This window comes from Gossypium hirsutum, chromosome A07, assembly GCF_007990345.1.
Source record: "Gossypium hirsutum isolate 1008001.06 chromosome A07, Gossypium_hirsutum_v2.1, whole genome shotgun sequence".
In the NCBI taxonomy this organism is placed as follows: domain Eukaryota; kingdom Viridiplantae; phylum Streptophyta; class Magnoliopsida; order Malvales; family Malvaceae; genus Gossypium; species Gossypium hirsutum.
The window spans coordinates 17,122,272-17,141,323 of NC_053430.1; positions in this window are offsets into that span (position 1 = coordinate 17,122,272).

Consider the following 19,052-nt stretch of genomic DNA (forward strand, 5'->3'; position numbering starts at 1 on the left):
AAATCAACTTTAAATGGTGGAATATGCGCAAAAATTCAATGCATTTCGTTACGACATCTTGGAATTCTATTGTAAAGAACAATCGACTCAAAGTTGATGATATTGTTCAGCTATGGTCATTCCGAGTCAACTCAACTTTATGCTTTACACTTCAAAAATTCTGAGTTGATTTAACCTCAGAAAAATGTATATTGAAATTATGAAGTAGTTTATGATGTTAAATATTAGTATTACTTGAATCAAAACATGTATATCTATTGGTTTATTACATAACCCTCCAAAAAAAACCAATGTAAAAATCTGATGTTATCTTCGTCTTTTTGCCTGACTCAGATATATTAGCAGCAGTAATTAAGTCTTTCTTTCAAAGGCCTCATGTATATTTACTTATCATATAGAGAAGCATAAAATGTAGACCCAAAAGCCGTTTTTACTTTTTGTCTTGCTTATTATACCCTCTTTAACTAAAATTAAATCAATGGTAGTCTAAGTAAACTGAATAATTTGTCTCCATGCCATTCAAACCAATTGCCAACACCATATTTGTAACACCAAAATCTGTATGAACTAATTAGGTCACCTTTAAGGGTGTGTAAAACTTGATTCGATTCGAAAAAAAAATTGAATTTTGAGTTCAAGTCGAGTTGAATATCACAATTCGAATAACAGATTGCTGTCAACTTTGAAAATAAGCAAATTGGTCTCTCTCACAACAAAAATTACAAAAAAAATAATAATTAAAATAATTTTCAAAAATTCAAATTAATTTTTAAAAATTTTAAAAATTTATATTTTTGAAAATTTTAAAAATTCTAAAAAAATATAAAAAGTTAAAATTTTAAAAATTTTCTAAAATAATAATTGTGATCTAATTAATGATTCAAATTTATCATACTCAAGTATCTTATTTTCTTATTGTTTTGCTTTGAAAAAAATTTCAAAAATATATGGCTTCAAATTTATGTGCTCTAATATGGAATTAGTTATACTGTAACAATATTTTTATTTAACATGTTTAATTTTTTTAATTTAACTCGAACAATTTCACTCAATTCGATTCGACTTGAATTTCATTTCACTCGACTCGATTAAATTTTTTTTTTAAATTGAGTTAGGATGATAAAATAGAACTTGTAAACTCGATTAACTCGAAATTTTTTACTCTATTCGATTAAACACTCACCCCTAGTTATCTTTACATAACCTACAGATAAAACAATTATGACATCACTACATCCAAAACACTAAACTAACTAAATCCTCTTCTCAATCTCGGACTCGTTCATGAACTCATGTCATTCGACTTTCAAAATCGGTATCAACAATCAACTCACTTGAGGGTTCAGGTAAGAAAAAAATAATTGTTTTTGAATCCCCACAATGCATTTTGATCCCTCTTATTTTCCATAATATGTCGTCTCCTCCATAAAGTTTCCTTCTTGCATTTATTTCCTGGTCAACTCCAATAAATAATCCGAAGACCTCCATTTGGGATCTATCCCTTGTGTTTCCAAAATCTTCACAACTAAGAAAATCTTAGGTAATTATGCAACTATTAGGGTGAAAGTATAAATACATATACGCACACATGGGAGTTGAACTGTTTTTAGATAATTCCAAAGCACGTATTATTAAAATTAGATAATTAATTGCAAGTAATTTCAGTAAATTATTTTAATATGGTTAAAATATGACATACATTCTTGAACTCTTCTTAAATTTGTAATTTAGTCCTTATAGTTTTATTTCTAGGAATTCGTCTTTCTACTTTTAGATTTCAAAATTTAAGTCTAACTGTTAATATTATTAAAATTATTTTCTTAAATTTAAGTTCATTATAAGGTCGTTTTTCAGTTACATGACTATCAAGTGTGTATTTTTATTTCAGAATGCAATGTCAACAAATTTAACAAAAAAAATTAATTTTTTTAACAATTGGATATGAACTTTAAAATTTGTAAAATAAAAAATATAAAAACTAAATTCTATTTTTTTAAAAATACAAAGCCTTATATCATATTTTAACTTTTTAGAAATTATACAAAGTTTTATTTGTTTTTGGAGTTAACTTACTCATTCGAAAGTGAAGAGAAAATCTTAATGATATAAAAGATTTTCGTAACTAAGATTATACAATTTAGTAATATTAAAACATCTTAGGAAAAGTGGTGGAGCCGGGGGCTGGTCAACTCCCCTAAAATGGAAAATTTTCTATTTAGGCCATTTATAATTTATAAAATTTTAAATTAGTAATGGTAAATTGTACTTTAGCCCCCCAAAAATAATAAAAATTTGATTTAATCTTTTTAAAACTATAAATATATAGATTATAAAAATGGTGAAATTGCATTTAATTCCACCTCCAAAAAATTTTCTAGCTCCGCCACTGCGCTCCACCACTGCGTCTTAAGTACATTATTAAAGCAAATGGAACCAATATTATTAGTGTGCAAAACAATATCTCCGTCAATCACAATCATGTCCCACGTCCAACTAGGGTTTCCTCAAAGCATTTGGATAACCTTGAAGCAGTTTGATTCAACAATAACAATTTTCTAGCTGCTGTGATTAATAAAAAAGGAACCTAACCCTATCATCAAGGTTTCAGTCACAAAAGCATTAGAAGACTTTGCTTGTGCGTTAATTCCATCAAGAACATCTCTATTGCTATTTATAGTAAAACTTGCAAGTTTAGCTGTGTTCGAGCTTCCAATGAAAGAAGTGTTGATCTTTATGACAATTTGAGGTGGAGGAGGCTATAAGGATTTGGTGTTGATGGTTCTTATCCCATTTTGAGTTAGACTCATCATGGCTTCAATGTATTCAAATAATCTTTCCACAGTAGAGTTCCAAACCTTAACAAGATCCTCTCTGCTTCCACAAAATATCCAATAATTTTGAAAGATCCATAAAATCCAACATACCTATGCGATCAAGTTAGCTCTTAAGAAGGATCCAAATTCAAATAGTTCATGATTAATCTTCATCCACTACTATAACACCCCTAACTCGTATCTTTTGCCTGACTAAGGTTAAGAGGCATTACCGAACATATCGAAACATTTAGCATTCATTTCACAATCATCATAGCATCGTAATCATACATCAATACAGAGTCCCTTACATAGGTCAACAAGACCTTAAACATGCTTTAGAAAGGGGTCGGGACTAAACCAAACGCATACAAAAGTTTTCAAAACTTAAACAATTTTCAAAGTTATAAGGCCACACGCCCGTGTGAACAGGTCGTGTGCCTCACACAGTATTAGACACGTCCGTGTGTCTATGCCGTGACAAAACAGGGCATACATATTGACTTTTCCACATGGCTACAGGACACACCAGTGTGCCAGGCCGTGTGAAAATTAGGGAGGTTACTGACTTGGGTCACATGGCTGACCACACGCCCATTTGCCAGTCCGTGTGCCACACACAACCGATAGACACGCCCGTGTGTCTAGGCCGTGTCAAAACTGTAGGGTATACTAACTTAGAATCGTAGGGTACCCCGGGGGACACACGACCATGTAACATAACCGTATGTCGCACACAGCTGAGACATACGCCCGTGTCTCTGCCCATGTGGACAAAAATAGGCTATTAGCAAAGCCAAATTTCCACCCATTTCGGGCCATCCCTAGAAGTATCAAAACCAAAACATTTTATACCAAATTTTCAACCAATTCAAAACCAAAATATAAACCATTCATGCCATATCATTATCAACGAATTTCATCCTTAATATACAAACCAAAACATATCAAATCCTAAGCTAAAGTTATACCAAATATGAGTTTTATAACCTTAACTCATTTCATTCAATCTCATGCCATAAACTTACCAATACCTCAAATAAGCACATACCAAAACTTGCCAAATTGACCAATTCACTTGGCCATTTATGAACATAACATATTGACCATAATGCATCACATAGTTTATAACCATAATTCATTCTTGTACACAACCAAATCCAAGCCATATCACATAGCTAGATATACACAATACAAAACATATTCAAATACTTCTAGCCTATACATGCCATACTTCAATATTCACATTTTCAAAAGATGCCAAAATAGAGTTCGATAGTGTGGTGATGATCTTCGACGATCCCTGAGATTTTGGTAGCTTTGATATCTATGAAACAGTTGAAAACACACACAAAGTAAGCTTTCAAAAGCTTAGTAAGCCATATACAAATAAACTTAACACATAACATCAATCTAGATCAATTCATTCATATAATTCAAGGCAAAATACATTTACATAGCCATATATCTCTTATAGTTCATTTGATCATGATTCACACCTATATATATCATATCTCATTCCCATAGCAACTCATATTTATATCATATGTTCACAAAGGTACATGTACTTACCTTTCATTCTCAAACATGGTAAACAATTTAAACATACCTGAATCGGATACACATTCACATAGTCATCCATTTTCTCGAAATGCCCGTTGAACTGTTTGGAATCAATAAGGATACTCAGATAGATTGGAAAGCTCATACAATGCCAACATCTCAGATGTGGTTTACATGTAATAAAATATCGATGCCACTGTCCCAGACAAGTTCTTACACGAAATCAAATACGATGCCGATGTCCCAAACATGGTCTTATACGTAAATCATAAGTCGAGGCCAATGTCCCAGACATGGTCTTACATGAACTCACATATCGAAAATCCTATGCCATGACAAATGTATCCTAACTATTCCTATGGTTCGTACGGGCCTTTTCGGACGTCGTCACATTATCGGAACTTTCTCGGACATCACATATTCAACTCTCATATAGCCATTCATCACAGATCAATGTCATATAAACATAAATAATTAACTCAAACACGTTTATTTGTATATTGACTTACCTCGTACGGATTCGAATGAACGGAATCGACTACTCAATGACTTTTAACTTTTCCCGATCTAATTCTGTTTTCTTTGTTCTTGATATAAACACATTCAAATTTGAATTATTTAATCACACATTCATTCAATAAATCCATATACACACATTCAGGATATTTTACAAATTAGCCCTCATATTTTCATATTTTAACACTTTAGTCCCTAATTCACAAAATCACAAAATACACAAAATTTCCTTTTTCACATGCTTGGCTGAATATTAATAGTGTTCATATAAGCCCTAATATTTCATTTATTTCATATTTTAGTCTCTCAAAATCTCATTTTTACAATTTAGCCCAAATTACTCAAATTCATCAAAAAATCAAAGACAAAACATATTTATCTATCACATATCTTTCATTTTTCATCATTTAACAACACAAAGCTCACAATTTCATCAATGACATAACTCAAAATCATCAACAAAATTAGAAATTGGGACATGGGCTTGATAGAACACTAAACAACAATCACAAAAACGTAGAAATTATAAAAAACCGAACAAAACACATACCTAAATCAAAGAAAGCATTGGCCGAATAGTTGTGGTTTTCTTTATTTTTCTCCTTCAATTTTTGGCAACATGAACACAAAATGGCCTTATTTCATGTTTTGGTTTAATTAAATCAACATTATTAATTAGTTTACCATTTTGCCCTTATATTAAAACATTAATAAATCATTATACAGTGCCCAACTAAGTCATTTAATGCATTCCAAGGTCAAATAACCACATAAGGACCTCAAAAATAATAAACATAACAAATAGGCACTTTTAATAAATAGCTAGCCACTTTTACATTTTTCGCGATTAGGTCCTTTTTGCAAATTAAACACAAATTGTAAAATTTTCATATGGAATTTTCCCAGATATCAATTCACATATAATAAGCAAGGAAAATAATATTAAAATATTTTTTAGACTCGAATTTGTGGTCCCGAAATCACTGTTCTGTTTAGGGTCTAAACCGGGCTGTTACAACTCTCCCTCCTTAGGGATTTTCGTCCCCGAAAATCTTACCGTTGAACAGATTCAGATATTGTTGTCTTGTAGCATATTCGGGCTCTCACGTAGCCTCTTCAACACCGTGTCGATGCCACATTACTTTAACTAATGAAATTTTCTTATTTCATAGTTTTTTAACCTCACGAGCTAATATACGGATCGGTTCCTCTTCATAAGTCATATCAGATTGAATTTCAATCTCAGAAGGAGAAATCACATGTAAGGGATCGGATCTATAGCATCGAAGCATTGATACGTGAAATACATTATGAATCTTTTCTAACTCAAGAGGCAATAATAATCGATAAGCAACTGGTCTGATACGCTCGATAATCTCATACGACCCGATGAACCTCGGACTCAATTTGCCTTTTCTGCCAAATCTAAGTACTTTTTTCTATGAGACACTTTCAGAAAGACTTTGTCTCCAATCTCAAATTCAATGTCTTTTCTTTTCAAATCTGCATATCATTTCTGACGATCGGAAGCTGCTTTCAGACTTTCTCGGATTGTTTTCACTTTCTGTTCGGTCTCTTTTATCAAATCGACCCCGTGTATCTTATTTTCACTAAGCTCTGACCAATACAAAGGTGTACGGTATTTTCTACCATATAAGGTTTCGTACGGTGCCATTTTGATGCTCTAATGAAAACTATTATTATAAGCAAATTCAATCAATGGCTAATACTGTTCCCACGTACCTTCAAACTCAAGAATGTAACATCTCAACATATCCTCGAGAATCTAAATAATCCGCTGGGATTGACCATCCGTCTGTGGGTGAAAAGCAGTACTGAAGTACAATTTCGTACCCAAAGCCTCTTACAATTTCTTCCAAAACCTCGAAGTGAATCTCGGATCTCTATCTAACACAATAGAAAATAGCACCCCGTGCAATCTCACAATATCGGATATGTATAACTCAGCTAATTTATCAAGCGAATAATCAGATCGTACCGAAATAAAATGAGTTGATTTTGTCAATCAATCAACCACAACCCAAATCGTATTTTTCTTTCTCAGAGATATACGCAAACCTGAAACAAAATCTATTGTCACTTTATCCCACTTCCATTCGGGAATCATAATTGGTTGTAACAAACCAGATGACACCTGATGTTCAACTTTAACTTGCTGATAAATCAAACATTTCAAAACAGAATCAAATATATCTCTTTTCATTCCAGACCACCAATAATACTATTTAAAATCATTATAGATTTTCGTACTTCCCGGATGTATAGATAACTGACTAAAATGTGCTTCATTCAAAATCATCCGAATCAACTCTAAATTTCTATGAACATAAATTCGGCCTTTGAATCTCAAACAATCATCAGCATCAATTCTAAATTCTGAATCAGAATTCATTTCACACTGAGCTCGTTTTGCTATTATCTCATTATCAACTTTTTGAGCTTCAATAATCTGTTGTAAAAACAACGGTCTTTCTTTCAATTTAGCTAATATTGAACTACAATCAGACAGAACCAAATGAGCATTCATCGCAAGTAAAGCAAACAATGATTTCCCACTCAAAGCATCAGCAACAACATTTGCTTTTCCTGGATGATAGTCAATCACAAGCTCGTAATCTTTTAACAACTCTAACCATCTTTGCTGTCGTAGATTCAGATTTTTCTGAGTCATCAAATATTTTAAGCTTTTTTTTATCAGAACAAACATGACATTTCTCACCAAACAGATAGTGGCACCAGATTTTCAAAACAAATACAATAGCTACTAATTCAAGGTCGTGTGTCGAATAATTCTTTTTATGCGGATTTAATTGTCTCGAGGCATAAGCTATGACTTTGCCTTCCTACATCAAAACAAAATCCAGACCATTTAACGAAGTATCACTATATATTACAAATTCTTTACCAGGTTCTGGTTGTACTAACACCGGAGCTTCTGTCAATAGGGCTTTCAACTAATCAAAGCTTTCCTAACACTTTTCAAACCATTCAAATTTCACATCTTTCTGAAGCAATTTCGTTAACGGAGTTGCAATCATCGAAAAACCTTTTACAAACTTTCGATAATAACTGGCAAGTCCTAGAAAACTATGGACTTCAAAAATATTTTTTGGAGGCTTCCAATGTAAGATAGCTGAAATTTTGCTTGGATCAACTCGAATACTTGATACTGACACGATATGGCCCAGAAAACTGAATTCTAGTAACCAGAATTCACATTTGCTAAACTTTGCATACAATTGCTTATCTCGCAAAGTCTGTAGCACTATTCTCAAATGCTCGGGATGTTCAGTTTCATCACGTGAATAAATCAAAATGTCATCAATGAATACAACAACAAATCAATCTAAATATGATCTAAAAATTATGTTCATCAAATTCATAAAGATAACAGGTGCATTTGTTAATCCGAAAGGCATAACTAAAAACTCATAGTGGCTGTACCTTGTTCAAAAAGTAGTTTTTAGAATGTTTGAATCTTTTACTCTCAACTGATAATAGCCCGATCTCAAATCTATCTTTGAAAACACAGTAGCTCATTTCAAATGATCAAACAAATCATCAATTCAGGGCAGAGGATATTTATTCTTGATAGTCACTTTGTTCAACTGATGATAATCAATGCACATTCTTATTGTACCATCTTCTTTTCACAAACAGAACGAAAGCACCCCAAGGTGAGAAACTGGTCTTGTGAATCCTCTATCTGTCAACTCTTGCAACTGAGACTTTAATTCTTTTAACTCAGTCGGAGCCATTCTATACGAAGCTATCAAAATTGTAATAGTTCCCGGTACTAACTCTATGCTAAATTCAACTTCTCGGATTGAAGGTAATCCCGAAAGTTCTTCAGGAAACACATTAAGGAACTCACAGACAGCAGGCACTGATTCAACTTTCTTTTCAGATACTTTCGAAACAATCACATAAGCAAAGTAGGTTTCACAACCCTTTTTCACCAAACTCAATACTTCCTTCGAAGATATCACAACCGGCAACCCATTTAAGTCACTAGATTCAATTCGGGCTATTTCATCATTCTTGCATCTCAAATAAATAGTTATTCGTTTACAATTCACAATAGCATCGTGAAAAGTTAGCCAATCCATACCCAGAATTATATCAAACTCATCGAAAGGTAATAACATCAAATCAATTAAAAAAAACGTCTCGAATCATTAACGGACAATTCTTGCACACTTTGTCTACCAAAACACACCAGCCTAAGGGGTTCGACACTCTAATCACAAATTCAGTAAACTCTACAGGCAAAGTCTTACTAGCTACTAAATTCATGCATATATACGAATACATTAATCCTGGATCTATCAATGCAATCACAGAAGTATCGTAAAGAGTAAAACTACCAGTTATAACATCTGAAGACAGTTATAACATCTGAAGACGAAGCTTCCTCACGAGCTCGAATGGCGTAGGCTCTGGCAAGTGCTCTAGCCTCAGATCGTACGATAGTATCTTTAGTTGCTCTTTGACTACCACTCATATTTCATGTATTTCTGAAAGGTCTACCTCGAGCTGAGGTGTTACTCTATCTCAGATTTTACACAATCTCTTGCTCAACAGACTCAGGACAATCATGGATAAAGTGATCTAAAGATCCACTTTTGAAACAATCTCGATCATACAATCTACAATTGCCAGGATGTCTTTTACCACAAAGTTTACACTCAGGTCGATCGAATCAGACATTTCCAACACTTGCAACAGAAGTAGCTAGAGTTCTAAAGCTCGAATGCGATCTAGCACGATCTCTACTCGAATGCCCCACATTAGCCTTTGAACGGCTATAATCATCTCAAAATTTCTTTGACGCAGGCTGAAATGATTTACTTGCGGATCTCTTTCTCACATCTCTAGCTTCTAAGTTAGCTTTTCTTTTCTCTTTTCTGAGTTCTTCAACTTTACATGCTTGTTCAACAAACACAGCAAACTCTTTTATCTCTAGGATTCCGACTAACAAACTGATATCTTCATTCAAGTTGTCCTCAAATCTCTTGCACATAATTGCTTTAGTTGATACATATTCTCATGTGTATTGGCTCAGTCTCACAAATTCTTGCTTGTATTCTGTAACAGACATAGGGCCTTATTTTAGTTCAAGAAACTCTTTGCGTTTCTAATCGATGAATCTCTGACTGATGTATTTCTTTCGGAATTCAACTTGAAAGAAATCCTAAGTAACTCATTCTCTCAAAACCATAGATATCAGTGTCTTCCACCAATGATACGCCGTATGTCGAAACCTTTTTTTTAAAATGGGGGGTTTTTCGAAAACGGGAGTCGCCACCAACCTTTTTAGGTGTGATTGGATCACCTTATAAAACATTTTGGTCTACGAAATTGTGAGAAAATGGGCTCGAGAGTCGGTTACGTACAAGGAAGGGTTAGCACCCTCGCAACGCCCAAAATTGGTACCAAATTGAATAGTTTTGTCTTAATGTCAAAAGCTTGAAGGAATTTAGAAATAATATCTCTTTTTAAAACCGTAATAATTTAAGTTGAAAATCGAAATGCTTTCTTTCCAAAAGAATGCGAACATCACATCTAGCATGATTGGACATGATATTCTTAAACTTTCGTAACTAAAAATCATCTTGTGATTTACAAAATCTATTTAAAATGATACTTTAGACATTTAGACAAACGGGAAATCGCAACCCCGCATGTTAGGGCACTATTTCCCGAATTCCTAAATACAAAAGACATTGCCTCGTTTTTAAGATTCCTTTGGATTAAATGAAATATAAAATTTTTTAAAAAAGCGATGATGCATTTAACTAATATATAATAAAATTTATAAATAAAATGTATAATAATATAAATAATATAATGAATAATATATAAATAAAAATAATATATACACTATTTTTATATATAACTAATATTTATAGAAATAAATAATTCACATAGTATTTAAAATAAATTAAATATATAAAGAGGATTAAAATCAAATTTAATTAAAAATCTAGGGTTAATTACAAATAAAAAAAATTGGGCCTAATTGAAATGCACATTGAAATCTGAGGGACTCACTGGGCAATTAGCTCTAATCCCTAAAAATGACGGCGTTCTTCAGAATAGATTTTATAAGGGCCATCAGGACTAAATTGAATTAATCGTAAAAGATTAGGGCCAATTTAAAATAAAAATAAAATGTAATTGTAAATTTTAAAAATGCGGAAGGATCGATTTGGTAATTTTCCCTTAAAATAAAAATACGTGGATCCTATCCGGGTCACGAGTTTACACGCGGATCTTAGGCTTTGAAACGAAGCCGTTTGGAGCTTATTGTTTTAAGCAAAAACGACATCGTTTTCTTAAGGCTATATAAGCCAAATTTTAACCTAAAATTTCATTTTAAACCCAATTCTAAAAAAAAACAAAAAAAATCCTCTGAAAGAGGGTTGAGAATCAGCCCTCGGAGCTCTGTCGAGCCTCCATCCAAGGGCTTACACGCACCTACGCGCCACCGTCAACACTGCCTCTTACGGCGGCCGGAAGCTGAAAAGCTTCGTTTTTCAACGGAGATCCATCGGTAAACTTCTCTTTTCCTTATTTTAGTAATATTTCATATATTCATAACGAAAGGAAAAAAAATAAGGTAAAAAAAATCACCTCTGTTTCCTCGATAATCTACTGGTATTTTTTATGTGTATGTCAACTGCCTATATTTTATTGTATGTATGTATATCAAAAAAATGTTTACATCGTTCTTGATTCGGGCTTTTATAGCCACTGAATATATTGCAATCTTTGATTTTATTTCTTGCCATATTTGTATTTGTCTCTCTTGTTCTTCTTTCTTTTTGCAGGTACCAGCGAGAAATCCGGTGGTGAACGCGCTGCGTCGATTCGTGCGCTGATTACGGTGCAATATGGAGCCAGAGTCACGGTGTCGATCGAGGCGTCGATGAAGGGTCACTGGAATGGCGCCTAAACGAAAGGGCGTGACTATTGGTGTGCCTGCGGCGCCTAGGGTTTCAGAAACCCTAGACCTTCTGTCTTCTGTCAACATTTTCGGCCATTTGGGCCCTGTATATTTTGGGTTGAGGGTGTAAACGGGTATTGGGTAGTTTAGGTATTTAGGCCACCCATTTGGACTGTAAAGGACTTTATTATTTCCTTAATTTTTATTTTTTATTTTTATTTATTTATTTCATGGGCCGGGCAAATTTGGGTTATTACAGTTGCCCCTCTTTGCTCATTACTGGCCAGGTCTCGAAATCTTGATCCTTATCTTCTTCAAAGGTATTCTGATAGCTTCAAACTTGCTTCACCGTAACCCAAAAATGTCAAATCTGCTATCTTCAACCTGCTCCCTGCAAACTCAGGAACGGCAAGCTGAAATCTTTGATCTTCTCCTTGCTTAATATGGAGAAGCCGAATCTGTCATCTTCAATCTGCTTCGATGTAAGCATACAAATGTCAGATCTACTATCTTCGATCTGCTCTTTGTCAATACAGAGACGCCAAATCTGCTATCTTCGATCTGTTCTCTGTCAATACAGAGACGCCAAATCTGCTATTTTCGATCTGCTCTCTACCAATACAGAGAGGTTAAATCTGCTATCTTCGATCTGCTCTCTGACAATACAGAGACGCTAAATCTGCTATCTTCGATCTGCTCTCTAACAATACAGAGACGTCAAATCTACTATCTTCGATCTGCTCTCTGACAATACAGAGATGCCAAATCGGCTATCTTCGATATGCTCTCTGTCAAGACAGAGACGCCAAATCTACTATCTTTGATCTGCTCTCTGTCAATACAGAGACACCAAATCTGTTATCTTCGATCTGCTCACTGTCAATACAGAGATGCCAAATCTGCTATCTTCAATCTGCTCTCTACCAATATAGAGATGTCAAATCTACTATCTTCGATCCGCTCTCTGCCAATACAGAGACGTCAAATCTACTATATTCGATCTACTCTCTGACAATACAGAGACGCCAAATCTGTTATCTTCGATCTGCTCTCTGTTAATACAGAGATGCCAAATCTGCTATCGGTGATCTATATTGTCCTTTAAAGGGCGTAACCTGTAGAATGCATATGTGCTCATGCTCGATAATTAAGATGCCATGCTCAAAATGAATCAAATACTCCTAATTATGATGCAAAATGTTATGAAAATAATTCCTATTTCGGACGCCTTTATTCATTCATCCCTCCGAGTTTCATCTTTTTTCGAAATATCAATCATACTCAGCTCGTATGCTTTGAATCAAATTAGTCCTATTGTACCATTCTTCGAATGTTATGACCTACTGGAGACAATCCTCTCCCAGGATTGAATCATTTGAATTGTCCGATCATCCTTTGAACTGAAGGAGTTTTCTCGAGTACCTTCGACCCTTACTCTAGGGAATTCTTCAAACAATTGTTCTGTTTTAGTTTCTTGTACTCTCTAGAGATTTCCAGAGTAATATGCAAAACTTCGTTTGTAAAAATATTTAGTTCATCAATTATTATTTCAATGCAACACTCTTTATGAATAATGGAAGACAAATAATTTAATCTTGAGAATAGTTAGATAAATCATCAGAATACAATAGGAAATTCATCTGAAAACATATCTTTGAGAAGAAAAAGAATCCAAAGATAGTAAACAGGACAACAATCAAATGTCCTACATGTCATAGCTTGGGCTTCTGTATACAAATTCTATGAAGACTAATCTCGAGTTTAACATGTGTTTAGAAGATCTAAAGTACTTTGTTAATGCCCTGGTATGTAACACACTCCACTTCTCGTCAAGTCTGGTATAGCAAGGTCACTGCATACTTCTCAAAATTTGAGCAGCCCTTTCGGGTTTTCAACTCAAAACCCCTTTGGTCTCAAGGCGCCCTTTGCGGTTTTCACCTTGGCCTCTCCATATATATATTTTTTTAGAAGTCTCGAACCGCGCTTTGTGGGTTTTCACCTCAACTTCTCTTCTCATTAGACAAAGTACTTCTTGACTGAGTCTGAATTCACTAGGTTGAGTAAACTTTTCCCATCCATTTCTGTCAAAATCAATGCACCACCAGAGAAAGCCTTCTTCACAACATACGATCCTTCCCAATTCGGCATCCATTTTCTTCTAAAGTCTTTCTGTATGGGAAGACTCTTTTTCAATACAAGGTCCCCTTCATGGAATTCGCTTGGACGAACTTTCTTGTCATAAGCTCGCATCATTCGCTTCTGATACATCTGACCATGACAAATAGCCCTTAGCCTCTGTTCTTCAATCAAGTTCAATTGGTCATACTGCAATTGAATCCATTCTGCTTCATCCAGCTTTATCTCTAATAAAATTCGAAGAGAAGGTATTTCCACTTCAATAGGTAACACTACTTCCATCCTATAAACCAACGAGAAAGGAGTTGCTCCAGTAGAGGTTCTGACGGATGTTCGATAGGCCAAGAGTGCAAATGGTAATTTCTCGTGCCAATCTCTGTAGGTCTCAGCCATTTTTCCCACTATCTTCTTGATGTTTTTGTTGGCAGCTTCTACTGCCCCATTCATTTTTGGGCGATATGGAGATGAATTATGATGTTTGATCTTGAATTGGCTACAAACTTCTGAAACCATGCTATTATTCAAGTTCAATGCATTATCCGATATAATCCTCTCAAGCATTCCATACCGACAAATAATCTCCTTTTTCAAGAATCGACTTACTGTCGACTTGGTAACACTAGCATATGAAGCTGCCTTTACCCATTTCGTGAAGTAGTCGATGACCACGAAAATGAAACGATGCCCATTCGAAGCTTTTGGTGATATTGGCCCAATGACATCCATGCTCCACATGGAAAAGGGCCATGGAGAAGTCATAACATGTAAGAGTGAAGGTGGCACATGAATCTTATCCCCATATATCTGACATTTATGACATTTCTTGGCATAGTTGATACAATCTCCTTCTATAGTAGACCAATAGTATCCAAACCTCATGATTTGCCTTGCCATCGTAAAGCCATTAGCATGTGTCCCACAAACACCTTCATGTACTTCTTCTAGGATTTGTCTAGCTTCCACAGCATCGATGCATCTCAAGAGTACCTGATCTTTTCTTCTTTTATAAAGGATGTCTCCATCTAATACATATTCACAGGCTAATCTTCTCAAAGTTCTTTTGTCATTATCAGTTGCCTACTCAGGATATTCACGATTTCTCACATACTGTAATATACCTTGATACCAAGGATGGTCATCCTTTTCATCTTCTTCGATATTACAGCAATGAGCTGGAACCTCAAAAATGCTCATCTGATTTGGTCTCACATCCTCTTGTTTATTCGCTTTAATCATGGAAGGCAATGTTGCCAAAGCTTCCGACATCTGATTTTCGTCCCGTGGGAGATAACTGAAAGTGACGTTATCAAACTCTTCAAGTAACTCCAAAACTACCCTTCGATAATTAATCAATTTGGGGTCCCTTGTCTCCCATTCACCCCTAAGCTGGTATATTACCAACGCAAAGTCTCCATATACTTCTAGAGTTCTAATTTTTCGCTCTTTGGCCGCTCGAATCCCTATGATGCATGCTTCATACTCAGCCGTATTGTTCGTACAGTCAAAATCCAATTTACATGTAAATGGATAATGATCACCATTTAGGGATACCAAGACTGCCCCAATTCCATTTCCTACTGCATTGGATGCGCCGTCAAAGTTCAGCTTCCACGGACGTTCTTCAATAGTTGCCACGTACATCAACTCCTCATTAGGCAAATCAAAGTTTAATGGCTCATAATCTTCTAGAGCTCTGCTAGCCAGAAATTCTGCTATCGCGCTCCCTTTTATAGCCTTTTGACTCACATAGACTATATCAAATTCTGAAAGCAGTACTTGCCACCTTGCCATTCTTCCATTTAGGGCTGTTGACTCCATCATGTACTTTAATGGATTAAGTTTCGAAATTAGCCAAGTCATATGATATAGCATATATTGCCTCAACCTTCGAGTCGTCCAAATCAAAGCACAACACAACTTCTCAATTGGCGAATATCTCATCTCACACTCTGTGAATTTCTTGCTGAGATAATATATCGCCTTTTCCTTTCTTCCTGACTCGTCACGTTGACCAAACACACACCCTATAGAATTACTAAACACTGATAAGTACAGAATTAATGGTCTATCTGGACTGGGCGGAGATAATACTGGAGCGTTTAACAAGTATTGCTTAACCTTATCAAAAGTATTCTGGCATTCCTCATCCCATGTACTTGGTTGTGTTTTTTAAGGAGGCGAAATATAGGATCACATTTCTCGGTTAATTGTGAAATAAACTGAGCATTCAATCTTTCAAGAAAACCCCAAACTTCCTTTTGAGTACGTGGTGGAGGAAATTCTCGTATGGCTCTAACCTTGTCTGAGTCAACTACTATTCCCTTTTCGCTGACCACAAAGCCCAATAATTTCCCCGACCTAGCTCCGAAAATGCACTTTGCCCGATTAAGCTTCAACTGAAACTTCCTTAATCTCAGGAACAACTTCCTCAAGACTTCAATATGCTCCATCTCTGTTCGAGATTTAGCAATCATGTCATCTACATACACTTCAATCTCCTTGTGCATCATATCATGAAATAAGGTCACCATAGCCCTTTGGTATGTTGCCCCTGCATTCTTTAGCCCGAAGGGCATTACCTTGTAACAAAAAGTGCCCCACAATGTTATAAAGGTGGTTTTATCCATGTCCTCCTGATGCATCTTTATTTGATTGTATCCTGAGAAGCCATCCATAAAAGAAAACAATGAATATCCCGCTGTATTGTCCACCAAAGTGTCGATGTGCGATAAAGGAAAGTTGTCCTTCGGGCTAGCTTTATTGAGATCTCTGTAATCAACATATATTCATATCTTCCCATCCTTCTTAGGGACAAGTACAATGTTAGCCACCCATTCTGAATACTTAACCTCTTGTAGGAATTCAGCATCAAACTGCTTTTTGACTTTATCTTTTATTTTCAGCATAATATCAGGCCTCATCCTTCGCAATTTTTGTTGGACTAGCTTGCAATCTTGTCTTATAGGGAGACGATGTACCACGATATCAGTATTCAGTCCTGGTATATCCTCGTATGACCATGCGAATATATCTTTGAATTCACGTAGTAGCTCAACAAGACCTTGCCTCGTTTCCTTTGCAATATGTGTCCCTATTTTCCCCTATTTTCCTTCTTCCAAGACTACATTCTCTATTGCCTCTTTCTCATGGGGTAGGATTTGTTTCTTCTCTTGTTTCAGCATTCTCAACAAATCTGAGACACATCACAATTCTCGTCATCTTCAAAATCCTAAGGTTCTTCTACACACACGTCTTGCTCAAAAGAGAATTTAGGATTTGTAGTATCAGTGCTCATGTCATTGATATCTAGGGACCTGCGGGGTACGAAAGAATGTACGAAGAATGAATGAATTTTAAAAATGTTCATTTATGTGTTATGTATGAAATGAAAAATTTGAAATAATTTAAAAAAGTCAAAAGAATATTGATCAGTGTAAAAAAATATTCACTTGGATTGATAACAAAATTCATGTTTTATTGAAATGCAAATATCCGAACATGAGCCTATTTTACAAACGAAACCTTATTACTCCTAGGCTCTAGAGCAACAAGAGTGTTTTGAAAATTACTCTGAAAAGTCCTTAAAAACTACAGGAAGTTCTTCTGCAATCCAATTGTTTAAAGAGCTTCTCGGTTCGTAAGGGTGAATGCCCTCAAGGTTTCTTCGTTCAGACTCTTCACTATATATAGCATTGATGTGATAACTTTCTTTTTCGAACAACCCTCTCTCAGGGTGAATTATCCTTCCTGATATAACAGTTTTGGATATATGAGGGAATGTCATCAATTCTCACTCTACTTCTCTTCCATTTAGACTCGCCCTTCTTCTTTCCTGACGCTTCTTTATTTCCTTCCTCATTTGCTTGTGATCTAGCCTGAAACCCAAGCTAAAACGGTCTCTCTTCTCCTTTAATTCTGGAATTTGAATCCTTCCTTGAAGATATCTTCCCAATCATTTTCCTGGAAAAGCTCCTTACCCGATTGTCATCTGTAAACCCATTTTTATGGTTCTGGATATCTTGGGTATCGGCACCTCCTTCCCCTCTGAAATGAATGTTGCATTAACGAATTGTAAGGAACGAAAAGAGCACTCAATAGCCTCATCATTTGCCTCTACATATGGTGCGTCACTGGTAACTGCTGCTATGATGTCTTCTTCCGCATTTATGGTGACCAGCCGTCCGTCCGTTACTAACTTCAATTTCTGGTGCAAAGATGAGGGCACTGCTCCTGCCGAATGTATCCAAGGCTCCCCAACAGGCAATTGTAAGAGGGCTTGATGTCCATCACTAAAAAGTCCACCTCATACGTATTTGGCCCAATCATCAAGGGAAAATCAATTCTTCCCATGACCTTTCTCTCCGTGCCATCGAATGCTCTCACTACATTATGGCATGTTTTCATGTGAGAACTGTCTATGGGTAATCTATTCAATGTGGACAATGGCAAGACATTTAAGGCTGATCCATTATCAATAAGCACACTTGGCAATATATACCCCTTACAGCGAGTGGTGATGTGTAAAGCTTTAGCTGATCCCATGCCACCAGGTGGGATTTCATCATCATTGAAATAGATAAAATTGTCAGCACTTATGTTACTAACCAATCGATCCAACTTAATGACGGATATATCATTAGTAACGTAAGTCTCATTGAGCACCTACATTAATGCTTCCCAATGTAACTCTGAACTCAGAAGCAAAGCCAACACTGATATGCGTGCTGGTTGCTTGCGCAATTATTCAACCACGCTGTACTCACTGTGTTTTAAGAATTTTAAAAACTCTCTGGCTTCTTCTTCCTTCACTGGCTTATTAACAAGTACTTCAACCCTCTTTTCTTTGTCAAAAGCTTTTGCTTTTGCAGGCTCAACTCTGACGCCTTCTACATCATAACGCTTCCCACTGCGTGTGTAAGAACCCTTATCTTGAGCCTCCTTAGAACCACTAGCTATAGCCTCCTTCTTCGGTATTGTCACATTGCAGTTATAATTCCAAGGTACCCTCTTGTTATCCTTATAAGGGAAGGAAACAAGTTTAAGAATAATGACTT